Here is a 14289-nt window from a genome sequence, read left to right as displayed (position 1 = left end):
TCTTGTCTGCATAAGTTCTTTGTACAATCTGGCCTCCTGACTCTGGACTGTAAGGTAGCTGTCAACAAGTAAAGGTGCAGGACCTGTTTGAGGAAGAGCTGTCTTTTTTTCCTCCTTAACCCCAGACATTAGGCAGATGTTGGTCTGACAGCTGCTTGAGTGTCCGGTGTGAGTGCTTAGCATTAATGACATCTGTGTGAAGCCAATGCCAAGGGCCATACAGGCCTCTTCTACACTTCAAGCTACTTTTGGTTAAAGCATATAATGGCACTAGTTCTGATTCTTCAATGCCGGCACCATTCCATCCCATACTCAGCTCTGTATACAGAGAGCAGGGATTATGGTACTTTCCTCATCCTGCATGTCCTATGAAGTTTCATATGATCTTGAGGCTGCTGTCACTGAGAATGAATTATAGATCACAAACACAACAGCATTTTGGCAGTTTGCCACTGGACAGGGAGTTGTGGCTTTAGACAGCTTAGTTTACTGCTTTGCCACTCGTATCTTTGTCCCAATTCTGTGCTTACCTTTTAAGTAATGCACCAACAAAACTTGATTAACTCCCTGATGGTGGGTGTTTGTGATACCTTCTTGTGACTTCACTGTAGAATGCCAGACATTTTGCTGTAGTTTCGGATGTGACACTTTACCTAGGATGACATGCTCAGATGTGTGCCTACAGTGAGTGACATAACTAGATTTCCCTTGTGTACCACCCTGACAGAAGGCAGGGTCTTATTTATCCATTTTGTGTGCGTTTGGGGGGACTGTTTGATCATCCTGCCAAGGACCTGGTCGATGATTTGGGGGAAGGATCAGACCCTTATCTCTGCTGAAATTTATGCTATTCCCCTCCCAACTCTTTTGTTCATTCCTCTGCTAGACTTGATCAGCTCTAGAAGAGGAAGGAGTCTCTCTGGTGTCCAAGGAAGGCAAAGAGACTTGACAATTGTTGCTTCCTCCATTGTACATGAAACCTCCCAGTTTACCATGTTCCGCCTGTGGCCCTCTTGTATTGTGTTTTCCTCATTTACTTTTACCTACTTTTAACTGGGTAATGTACTAGACACAGTTGTCCCTTTTCATGAAGCTGGAAGGGCCATGGCATATTACTGCTGAAGTAAAATAATAGGATCTGCAATATTTCTTAAGGTTAGTCCGACCTAAAGTTAAATCCTGCCCAAGTGAGATGTTGGTTTCATAAAAGCATCATACAGTTGTACTTCTCAGCCACTGGAAACACAGTCTGGTTAAGTGACTTGCTCACTATAACACAGTAAGCAAAGGGGAAGGTCTTGACTCTGTTCTGTCTGGCTGACACTGGAGGTAGTATTGGCAGGATCTGATGATGTCACTTTCATTCTTTTTCAGTTAATGGGTTCAGATCAGATCCTTGGATCTGACTTGGCCACTTTCTCTAGATTTTAGGATCTGAATCTTGAGCTCCTCCCTTACGCATAATGCCACTGACCACTGTATTACCTCAGATCTTGTTTGCTGCTCTTCATGATCAGATGGGATTGAGATTTCTCGAGCTTCTAGTTGGGTTTAGTGAATTAATATATTTATATTTACTTTCCTTTCTCTCTTTTCCTTAATAGTTTGTAGTATCTTCCTTACCCCTTCTAAACTTTTCTACACCTTTTTATTACTGATTTTAAGATAATCTTAACTGTCATTGTTAATAGTTTTTTTTTTCCCTTTTACCTTGAGTTAATGGCCACGGTGGTGCAGCAGTTAGCATTGTCGCCTCACAGCAAAGAGGTTCTCTGGTTTGATTCTTGGGTGGAGCGCCTCCTGTGCAGAGTCTGCATGCCCTCTCTGTAGTCGACTGAGTTTTAAACACATATAGGTAGGTGCGAGAGTGTGTGTGTGCCTTCTGTGAAGGTTGGGTGTCAGGCAGGCAACTCGACTCCATAAAAACTCTACTGCCAAATCAATCTGCGGACTGGTTATCTGCTGTGGTGACCCCTAACCGGGAAAAGCTGCAAGACATCTCGCCTTGAATTAAGGTATGTCTTTGCGTACCATTGTTGGTATTGAGGCTTTAAAAAAAAAAACTTTTGTCTTTGTGTGTGGGCACTTTGTTCTCCACCTTTGCAGTATGGTGGATAAGCCTACTGGTTTCAAAAAGTGCACGTCCTGTGGGCATAATATCTCCAACTCTGATGCCCTCAGGGAGTGTGTGTATGGTCTGGGCCCGGCACACTTGGACACCCCTTGCTCCATTTGTGCAGACTTTAATGCTAGGGCCATTAGTGAAGGAAGAAACAAATTAATTCTGAAAGGTCTGCTTCTGGCCTCTGCTACTTCTACTGATACTTCTTCGGGGCCCAACACTCCTCTCAAAAGTCTTAGGATCCCAATGAGCACTGAGGAAGCTCCCCTGCGTTGCAATCTGCACCTTCTTCTGAATTTCCCAGGAAGGTTTCTAAGAGCTCTGATCTGAAGTATTTGGTTCTGATGTCTATCACTGCCACATCTCTTCAGCTGTGTACTCCAAGATTTTCATGAAAGCTGGTATCCCCGAGGTTGATGTCTCGTTTTCTCCAGTAAATGCCCAAAATGTTATCCAGACCACCATCCACGTCTTCCTCCGTTTGGTCCTCTTGAAGTCTTTTTGAGTCAGAGGTAGATAGGATGATGCGAAAGTTCCTCAGAACACTGATCCAGTTGGGGGTCCTCTTGGCTCTGTCTCCCATCATATCCGTGAGTCTTAAATCTTCTTTCCAACCTGTGGTTGCTCCTTTTCTGATCCAACCTGCCATTTTGGAATCCTCTGATCTGAGATCCCCGAGAGTCGAACTGTTTGATCCAAAGATTCTTCTGTTTTCCAGTCCGGTGACTTCCCTGATCCGATTGGCTCCTACTCCTTTAGAATACAATGGTTCTTGGAGCCAAGGCATCGGATTCAAGGGGCTGACTTAGACTCTGAAGCTTTCTGAGCCGTCGCTTCCCCTTGGAGTTTCAGCATTGGACAGTTGGCTGTGACTCCTCCCTTGGTGTGGAAGGTCGAGGAGAGCCCTGGATTGTGTGCTGCAAGAGCCTTGGGTCCAGTAGGATTGTCCTCTGCTTCTCCTGGTCCTTCTGCCTTTGAGGTGTGGGTGGAGAAGGTTTTCTCATGCGCCAAAGTCATTTTGACTATTGCTCCTTTGGATCCATTCCCTACTCCCTCTTCAGATCCAGTGTCTGAGTCTACTCATCCTACACCTCAAGGACAGACAGCCAGGATGAGCTTCCAAACAGTTCAAGTCAGGGAACTCCCTTCTTCTGACACTTCCCCAGAGCATCCAAATCAGGGAGGTTCCTCAGAAGATGTCTTCCAAGAGAAGGCACTTGGATTCTCCACAGGAATCCCTCACAGAAGAGACAGATTTTGATGAAGTGGAAGGGTCCCTAGATCTTCGCCTGAAGATGACTCATTTGTAGATATCTTAGAGATCCTTTTGGCAGAAAGGTAGTTGGCCTTTCCAAACCCCTTCCCAGGAGGAATTTGTGTTCTTGGAAGCCTTTGGGTCTTGAGCATCAGCGTCTTTGTTTACCCCACCTGCGGATGAGTGTGTATAGACCTTATCTCTTGCAGAGCATGGAAGGAACCAGACTCTGTAGAACTGATCCCCAAATGTCCAGACAAGATTTTGAGTGCCACCCTATGACAAACAATGCTGGACAAAGGGAATCCCTGTAGATGCCATGGTGGTTGTGGCAGCCACTAAAATGGAGGTGGCTGAACAGAGCAGCTCTATCCACTCCCGTAATAGGGAGTTTAGGGCATTGGACAAGTTTAGGAAGTGAGTATATGCATCAGTGACGTCTGCCTTACGGTCACTGAATTGTCTAGCACATTTCACTAGGTTACAGAGGGACTTAGTCAAGGAACTCTAATTCTACCCCTGGGTCCATGTCCAAAGAGGAACAGAAGTCCTTTTCCTCACAACTGGCCACCCTGCAATCCATTATTAATATGTCCATGAGGTTAATCTTGCACACAGCTGAAGGTTCCTCATGGGCTTGCCAGTTCAGGCATAGCCATTAGGAGACATGCCTGGATGTGTTTGTGTGATTTTGCAGAGCCCTTCAAGGCATCATTCATGAATGCTTCTTGTGATGAATCTTTGTTTGGGGCCAACGGTTAGACAATCTCCTGCAGTGAGAAGGTTGGAAAGGCTTTTTTGCTCTAGGAATCTGCTTTTCTACCCTAAAGAGACCTTTCTGTAGGAATCTCACCGACCTTTCCAATAGTTACACTGAGACCCCCCCAGTGGCAGAGGGGGTAATAGCATGAATGGACGATGAAGCCCAGTTGGCAGAAGTGGTCCACAGAATCAAGGGTCTTAATGATTCCTTCTCTGACAAATAATTTCAGCACTCCTGAATTGTTGCCCAACTGTCCCTCGGGGGCGTGTGTCCTTGCATCTAAAAGACTGAATAGCCATCACAAAAGATTAATGGGTGCAAAGGGTCATATCCAGCAGATATTTTATTTCCTTTTTACAAGTTCTCCGAAGGAAAAGAAAATGTCTCCCTAGTGTTCCACTCAATCAGGGGGAGTTAGCAGCCCTAGGGATTCAAAAGCTGCTGGACAAGAGTCATCCAAGAGGTTCCCACAGACCAAAAAGGATCCAAAATGTACTCAAGGTTCTTTTTAGTGCCAAAGAAAACAGGGGACCTGAGACTCATTTTGGATCTCGGTTATATGAACCAGTTTGTAAAGCATTCCAAATTCCAGATGGTCATGGTTTAGTCCATTCTGTCTCCTGCACAAAGATGACTGGATGTGCTCTTTCAGTCTTCAAGACGCGTACTGTCGCATCAGAATGAACAGGCACTATCGAAGATACCGATGTTTCTATCCGAGAGACAGTCATTACCAGGCCGGAGTCCTGCCTTTCTGTCTCACCACAGCCCCCAGTGTGTTCATCAAATGCGTGGCAGTGGTAGCAGCTCATATACGACTACTCAGATTCCGTGTTTCCTTACGTAGACTGGCTGCTTACCACATCGACTAGGCGTCTTCTGGAAAGAGCTAGGTATTACTCCAATTATCTCACTCTCTGGGAATTAGGATCAGTCTGCCCAAATCACAACTTCAACCAGTTCAATTCTTGGAGTTTATAGGGGCTCCTCTAAATACTGTCAGTTGTCTGGCTGTTCTGCCTCAAAACAGAATTATTACTTTGAAGTTGCACATCAGACAGATTCTTTCTTATTCTGCTCTCCCAGCAAAAATGATACTTAAAGCATTAGGGTTGATGGCTGCTGCAATAACTTTAAATACCCACAGTTCATCTTCATGTGAGAATTCTTTACTGGACTGTAGCATTACAATGGTCTTCATCGATATCCGATAAAATTATCTCAGGTTTGCAGAAAATCCTGCTGTGGTAGATACATTCCAAAGAGATTTGTCAAGGGTATCCTTTTATTCTTCCTCTCCTGAACGCCATGTTGACTTGGACGCCTCCCGTTTGGGGTGGGGGGTGTGTGGCATTACTTGGGACCAACTGTTCAAGGCAAGTGGTCCCCAGAAGAGACCATTTTGCTTATAAATGTCCTAGTGATGACAGTGGTACTTCTAGGATTGCAGGTCCTTCAGAGCTCTCTTCCACTGGGAGCGATTGCTATTCAAACTGACAGTATGTCAGTAGTCTGATACATCAACAAATGGGGGAGGGGGCAGATTCTATGCCTTATGCTGAGAAGCATTGAGAGTTTGGCAGTGGTTGATGATCTCCAACTGCTTTCTGGTAGCAACGCACATACTAGAGAAGTCCAGTGTCTTAGCAGACAAGCTCAGCAGGATCATTCTGATGCCTCATGAGTGGTCTTTCAGTCAATCAGTGGCAAATATGATCTTTCACAAGTGGAATCAACTGTGCTGCAATCTATTTGTTTCTCCCCTCAACATCAAATGCACAAATTATTTGCCCTATTTCCCCACTCGGGGACATTTACTGAGAGTTGGCAATCCAGTCTTTTTTATGCGTACCCTCTCTTGCCTCTTTTCCCCAAGTTTCTTCAGAAAGCACTCTGGTTGAAGAGCAATGTAATTCTCCTTGCTCCTTACTGACCTCTGCAAGTGTGGTTTCCCTTCTTATGGTCTCAGCTACTATGTCCGCCTTGGATTCTGGATCCCAGTCCAGACATCCTGTCACATCAGTCAGTGATGATTCATCCGGATATTGCAAGCCTCAGGTTGACTGCATAGTTTCTCCAGTTTCAATGATGACTAGACATTCCAGGTTTTCCTCCCCAGTTTGCCACATTCTTTTTTTGTCCCACAAATCTTCCAGTAAGAAGATTTATAAGAGAAAATTGAAGAGGTTTTCCTTTTGGGCTCATCAGAGAGACTTTGATCCTTTCACTACTCCACTAGCAGCTGTATTAGATTTCCTTGCCTCCATCTTTCAAAGCAGGGCAGGTTTCTCCACCATTAATGTTCAATTAGCAGCCATCTCCAACTACCACACTGGAGATGATGCTTCCCCTTTAGCTTCCTCTAACTTGTGTAAGCCCTTTCTGAACGGTACATTTTTACTTGTACTTCCAATTCGAGATATTACTCCACCTTGGGATCTGACTTTACATACCTTTGTACATTCACCGTTTGAGCCTTCATGTAAAGTAGACCTTAAGTTTCTGTCTTGGAAAATTTATTTTTTTTTTTTGGTGACATCACTTCAGCAAGGCTAGTATCTGAACTCCAAGCACTCTCTTTGAAACCACCGTATTGGATTTTTCATAAGGAAAGAGTTACCTTACAAATTCTTTTCTACCAAATATGGCCTCTGAATCAGTGATTAATCAGGTGCTCAATTTACCAGTTTTCTTTCCCAAACTTGACAGTAAAGGAGAATATACCCTTCATATGTCAGGCATCCATAGACGACTTCACTTTTACCTTCATAGGACTAAGGAATTTAGAACAACTGATCAATTTGTCTCCTTATCAGATAATAAGATAAGAAAACCAGTTTCAAAAACTACACTAGCTAAACAAATAAATTGTATTTCTTACATTTATTCCTTGAGAAGGCTTAACCTTACCAAGACAACCAAAAGCTCACTCAGCTAGGTCTGTGTCTACATCAGCTTCCTTTTGGGCTCGAGCCACCATTGATATTTGTGCAGCTGCCACATGGTCAAATACTCATACTTTTAGTTCTCATTATAAATTGCATGTCATCTGCAGAAACGGAACAGCATTCAGTTCTGCGGTTCAATGGAACATCCCTACATGAGGGTCACCCAAGGTTACCGTAGCTGGGGACTCTGTCCCATTTGTTGAGGAACGGATAAAAATGACAACATCAGATATAAAAGTTATGTACTTACCATAACTGCATCTGTGTTGTCCCTTTTCATTAACTTCACTCCCACTTTTCCCCCATCCATGTCTTTGGGAGAGACCTAATGAGATTGTTATAAGGAACCATAAATGTCGTCCTATTCCAGTATTGCAGTATTCATTGGTGTGGGATTTTCCACATCAGGCAATCTGACGTTGGCTCCTATACAAAAGCTTTTGCCTGACTGCTGTAGGTGCGTGGGACGTCACATGTGTAGGGCCATAAACCAGGGACCTTAAATGTGATGTCTGCACACACATACTTCAGAAATTTTCAGCCGCAGATAATGCCACTTCGATCGTTCAGCTCCTACTCATGATTACTTCGAAAAGATAAGTACCCTGTTGGATTTCTTGTTTTCCATTAACTTTGCTTGTGCTTGGTTTGCTGTAGTTTCTTAGCTGATGTCAGCTAAAAAAGGCAAATGTCAGATACCATACAAAGATACCCACGATAGGTGCATATTTTGTCTAGGTAGGGAACACTACCATACGTCGTGTTCAAATTGTCAGTCCTTCATGCCCAAGATGCTTCGTAGTCACTTGGCCGCATTAAATTTATATCTCAAGAACCAGCATCTGAAATGCCTAGCCCTTAGAATGGACCCTGAGTTGGTCTCCAACCTGAGCGACTCAGAAAGAGGCCAAGGTTTCTAGGCCTATTTCTACTGCCACTCCACTTTCGGACGTCCTGCCAGCTTCCGATATAGGGGCCGAGGAATGCCGATTTCTCCGTCAGCTTCGACTGTTCCCGTTGAGGAAGCCATTTCTGCAGCCATGGAAAGCACGTCCACAGAGACTATTCAGACGTAGGCCCCAACCAATGTTGAGGGGGAACCTCTTGTTGGCCGACCGACAGTCCTCTCCTACTGCAGGCTTCAATTCCTAGGCCGTCCCGAAGCCTACACCTTCCAAGAAAAGACAGAAGACAAAACATATCATTCCTCTATCTGAAGTACAGCCAGATTGGCAGTCTTTTACAAACTCTCTTATGCAGGCCTTCGAGGCCCTTAGGCCCTGTTGATTTCACCATCCCTGAGAGATCAGCCCTTGCCCAGCCTCTGCCTCTTCTCCCCAACATCCCACAACTCAAGACGGAGCAGAACAGCAATATCAATATGATTCTTCCTCGGAAGAATCTGTCTCTTATGTGGCTCAAATTGCTTCCCCTAACTACTATTCCCCAGATGAAGACTTCATTGAAGGGGACTCCCCACCTGAAGATTTAACTTTTGAGGAAACCATAACTAAAATGGAGTACATCAAGTGGGACACTACCCTGATGTCTGACACCCAGAATTGATTTTTTGAACTTCTGCAACTTGAGTCTCTCTCTCCTTCAGCTGTACCTCCTGTACTCACAGCCTTCATGGACACATTCAACTCTGTCCAAAAGAGCAAAGACTCACAGCCCCCAGGTCAGACAGGTTTTATAAGGTGCCTGATGACCAAAAATTCGTAGTTAAACCTCCACTGGCAGATCCAGCTGTCATTGCTGTGGCTCCTGACAGACAATCTAGACAGGTGTACCGTCTGCCTGTCTCCTACCCACAGATAAGGACAGTAAAACCATTGATAGACTAGGCAAAAAAGTGTATACTTCCTCCACCCTGGCTTTCAGAGCCATTAATTGCCAAACACACATGGTAAAATACGCTCTGGACCTAGTGTCCCAGGCCTCTACCTTGCTAGCCTCTACACCTGACTGTCCTACTAAGTCTGCAACCAAACCAAAAGTATCACGCACGTAGGACTGGCGTGCACGGTCCAAAAGCGACAAAACCTCAGAAAACCAAAACGGACCAGCACATATAGGATGTAAGATAATAATTTATTGTTTCAATAAATGTGTCAGCAATGGTAAAAACCATGCTGAATAAGCAAACCGGTTTCGGCTAATGTTAGCCTTTCTCAATGCCAAATATTCAGGAAAATAAGTAACAAAACTCCACCATTTTGAAACCTACTTATAGTCCCTCTCTTAGAGGTATTGCCCAATTGTAAAAATGTCAAATGTTCACACCATATACAAATATCCTCATAATATGCAACATATGTTCTACAATCAAATAAAAATTTGAAAAAATACATATAGATATATCCCATCCAGAAAATCTGGCAGATATAAAACCTATGCTCCAAACATATAATATTTTATAACAAATGTAGCAAATATGACAACAAGCAAATAACCTGCCATTATAGCAATATATACATGGCCGGAATATATTATATAATATTAATAAGACCACCCATGATACATATAATCAAAATACATATAGCATGGTTATTTGCATACAAAAAATTGAAAATGAACATATGTATAGAACCTAATGAGTTGGTTCTAATGTATTCAATCCTGGTCTAAAGAGCCCCCCTAACCTGACAATCCATTTTTTCTCCATGTCATTGAGTTTCTTATGCCATCCTGCTTTGAATTTTCGATGTAAAGTAATTCTGTCTATGATAATAAATGTAAACATAGCAGAAGAATGTTCAAGGGTATGTTTATACAAAGCGTTGGTCATACGTTTATTCCTAATCGCACTCAGGTGTTCACAAACTCTAAATTTAACAGACCTGGAGGTCTGTCCCACATAAAATGCGGAGCAATTACACGTGGCCAAATATATAGCCCAATCAGAACTACAATTTGCAAACATCCTGATATCAAAGACCCTAGATGTATTTCTACTAGAAAACTCACGAGTTTTAGGCATGTGTTTACAAAATGAACAATGGCCACATGGAAAACTCCCCTTAAGTGTATTTCCCTCTAAAGTGGTCTGTAATGAGTTATGTGACGTATATCTCTTGTAATGAGATAGAAAAGAATTGAAATTTCTACCTCTGCGGTAAGAGAAAGAACATTGTTGAAGTAATATACGGTTCAGGATTTCATGTGAGCGTAGAATGTCCCAATGTTGGTTGATTATATCAACAAATCGATGAGTATTGGCCCCATATGTAGTAACTAACCTCAAAGTGGACTTGTTCCGTGATCCAGACATGAACTCTTGTTTGGATTTGTATTGTAATAATTCAGACCGTGATAAATTGTTGACTGTCTTCAAAGATTTAGAAATAATATGTTTTTGGTATCCACGATCAACAAATCTATTGACAAGGTCATCACAAAAATTAGAGCCATCCTCTGGAGAAGAACATATTCTTTTCATCCTCATAAACTGAGATTTGGGGATGTTGTGGATGACAGCTGTCCGCATGTAGCAGAGTGTTGTACTGAGGAAATTTCCTATAGACCGACGTGGCTAAAGTGTGATCCTCAAGTCTGGTAACCAAAACATCCAAAAACACAATGCTACCATGTTCTATATTAGCTGAAAATCGAATTCCAAAACTGTTGTCATTTAGATAGTCCACAAAGTTGAAAAGTTGTTCCTTATTTCCACGCCACACCATCCAACAATCATCCAAATATCTTCTCCAAATATCTAAATGTGGCAAAAAAATATTGTGATGTGTATCATATATATATGTCGCCTCAAAATAACCCATGAGCAGATCCGCATATATGGGGGCGAATGACGCCCCCATTGCTGTGCCATTAATTTGCCAATGAACTTGTCCGTTGTAATGAAAAATGTTTTTACATAATACAAATTCTGTCAGTTTAGTCAAAAAATTATTAAATTCTGTAGAATATAGTTTAGACTTGTAAAGCCAGTATGAAACAGCTAAAATGCCTAATTCATGTGGTATGCTGGTATATAGTGAGGCTACATCGAGGGTACACAACCACCACGAGGATTCTAGTTGTGAGTCTTGAACAATATTAAGAAACTCAGTTGTATCCTGTATACGCGATCTAATATGTTTCAACAATGGTTTTAAATATGCAGTAAGGAAGGTCGATAGAGGTTCAGTTAAAGAACCACCAGAAACAATAGGTCTGCCTGGGGGGTTTTTTGCATCCTTGTGAATTTTAGGTAACAGATACAGGTATTGGGGAATAGGTTCCTCCACCTGTAGTTCCTTAGCTACCTTTTCCGTAATCACCCCTTGAGTAATAGAAACTTCCAAAACCTGTCTATTTCAGCCTTGAAACGTAAAGTAGGATCAACATCTAGCTGTTTGTAATAACTAGTGTCAGATAATTGTCGAAGAGCCTCATTGGTATAAGCTTGATAATCCATTACCACAATGGCACCTCCTTTGTCAGCCATCGTAATGACTAGCTGGTGATTGTTTTTAAGATCTAACAAGGCCTGTCTTTCCATAGGGATAAATTACTAAATTGTGGTTGATATACACTAGCATAGTGTAACTCCTTCATGATACATTCCCTGAAAATAGAAACATGTTTGTTCATTGGAGCAACAAAAGTGGATTTTCTGAATCTAAATTCAGTTGATCTTTGAGAGTCCTTCTTGTCTGAAAAATATTTTCAGATTGAGTAATCTGCAAAAATTGTTAACATCATTTAGTAAATCATGTTCAGAAACCACAGAACTAGGGACAAAGTTCAATCCTTTATTTAGAAGTTTAATCTGAACAGGAGAAAGAACAGTCGAAGAAATATTATGAACATTGTTAGTTATTGTATCATTTGTTTCAACAGATTCTGTAAAGTTGGGGTATTTGAACCTAGATCTGTGTTTTCTGCCCCCCCTCCTCCTACCCTTTGATCTAAAGGGGGCATCTGTCTTCTTTTCGCCACTGGGGACGCCTGGCGTGAGGACACTTCTCCATCAGTGGTGGAAGAAGTTTCTTCCTCAGAAGTAAAATCTGAAGCAATATGTTGATGTCTGAGAATAGACCTGGGTCTTTTTTTATTATTACCCCTCTGATTTGTTTTTGGTTCACTGAATCTAACTGTTTTCTGACTAATGAAAGATTTCCCTTTTTCATAGTCCATAAGATCACGCTGAAATTTATTGATCTTTCTTTTCATCAATTGTTTTTCAAGAATAGACAAATCCTTAGCCAAATTGGAGACATGCTGGGAATAATACTGCTGCTTATTAAATTGTTCAGCCTCCAAGCACAAACATTGAATATCTGACAGATTAGTAGTGATTGTTCTGTCATAATATTTTAACAAACATCCTACAAAAAGCATGGAAGCTGAATGTTGTGCTTCAGCCCAATCTTTAGATAACTCATCATCAATATGTGCCACCAAAGGTTGTAGCCGCATTCTCAACCCCTTGGTGTTATGTCCTTAGCTTGATAAGCCTTAAACAGCTTCATATGCCAAACATTAGTTCGTAGAATCCTCATCTGTCTCCCTAGTTTGGTAAATGTGTAGCTACATTTTTGTTCATCATTGGTTATAGAATCAGTCATATTTAAACTGGCATTAGTGGTCAGGCCAAACACCTCCAAATTATCCTTATCAGCTGCTAGTCCATGTAAGATATCGTGTAAATCCATATTGGAATAATTCAAAAAGTCAATAGGATACAAAAAAACACAATACTATAGAATTTCTGAAACAGTCACAAACAGAAATAATAAAAATGCAATCTATTTCCTATTGAAAGAAATGTTCAATAGACATTTCTGGAATGTTGTGGTCAAAACACCAACACTACCTAGCTATATTAATAGAAACCCATATTGTTACATATAACAAAAGGTTAAATGGGTATCACAAGGTAGAATATGTTGACTACAATGACATACGTCTCAACCAGTATCACAATGTTTGATAAATGAGGGCCAACCTCCAAAAAAAGGGAAATAATTCCCTGATGGACAATATAACTGGTTTGACACCGTAAAAAAGGCTGAAATAATAGTTATAGACCAGAACGACATTAGTCTCATCTGGTACTAATATAGCCTGTGTTGAACAAAACTGAAATGAGCCAGGTAAATAATTTTAAACCAGATCGACCTTCATCTCATCTGGTATTAAAAATGGCCAATGCTGCCCAACAATCAAATATATATCACCTTATTCAGATCTCAAAATATTGTAAATGTAGTGTTTAGCATATTTTGACCACACATAACCAAACCAATACAATTGTAATTCTTTGTCCAAATATTTTTCTGCTGAGGCTGTCCCAGAAAAAAATAAGATCAGATAAGAAAAATACTCTTATTAATAGAGAATAACTATAACCCAACCAATAATGCCAGTTAATGTCCAAAAAACAATATTGAACAATATTTTTACTTTAACCAATATCCGGTTAAACCCAAAAAAAACTGGGTATATATAGTTCACCATGTAATAACCCCTGTCTAATAAAGGAATAATGTCACGGGCATACGAGCTCCAAATGAAAATATAGTCTAATTAGCCCTAAAAAATCCATGAACCTAAGAATATCACTAACCGACCCAAACCACTGTTCCAAAGCAGCAAACCGATCGTAATGATCATTTCCCCCAACCGCAACACGTTATTACAAAACGCAATTTGAACCCATGCAACGGATTCTAAATAAAACTTGTAGTATAAATGATATACCCTCGTAACATATACTAAAGACCTAGTACATCTGTAAATATCAGACCCCGAATGCTAGAAAAACCTTTTATCCAAAAATATAACATTCATTATGAAAAACATGTATTCAAAAACACAATATATTAGTATGAATTTGTCCATAACCAAAAAAGTCAAAATGGCAGCCGTCCCTCAAAATTCTGAAATGAATTGTTGCACAGTATCTCCAGTTGAAAAACACACATTTCGCTGACCCAGTCCCAAAATGAAATGCTATGAATATGTCCCGATACCAATGATGATATCCAATATTCAATACTATAAATTTGGTCTGTAGATAAGGAACTGCAAAAAGTCATAAAGATGAAATGCCCCTCAGAGTTTTAAACTGAAGTAGTTCACCACAGTACCTGATGAAAGTAAGCATACATTCCGATAGACTGTTCGTCCGAAACAAGAAAAAGGAGATTAGTGCCAAACTATAGTTTCCGAACAATCCAATCAACATATAAGG

At 41.2% G+C, this 14289-nt stretch overlaps 1 protein-coding gene across 4 annotated transcripts in view; it reads left to right on the top strand.

Annotated features, from left to right (window-relative positions):
• Positions 1-14289, top strand: part of LOC122810396 (solute carrier family 12 member 4-like) — a 2349234-nt gene that overhangs the window by 1845467 nt on the left and 489478 nt on the right. The window lies entirely within an intron of this gene.

The sequence above is a fragment of the Protopterus annectens genome, chromosome 8.part1 (assembly GCF_019279795.1).
Source record: "Protopterus annectens isolate FY-2018-M chromosome 8.part1, PAN1.0, whole genome shotgun sequence".
NCBI lineage: Eukaryota > Metazoa > Chordata > Ceratodontiformes > Protopteridae > Protopterus > Protopterus annectens.
This window is presented reverse-complemented; position numbering and strand designations above follow the sequence as displayed.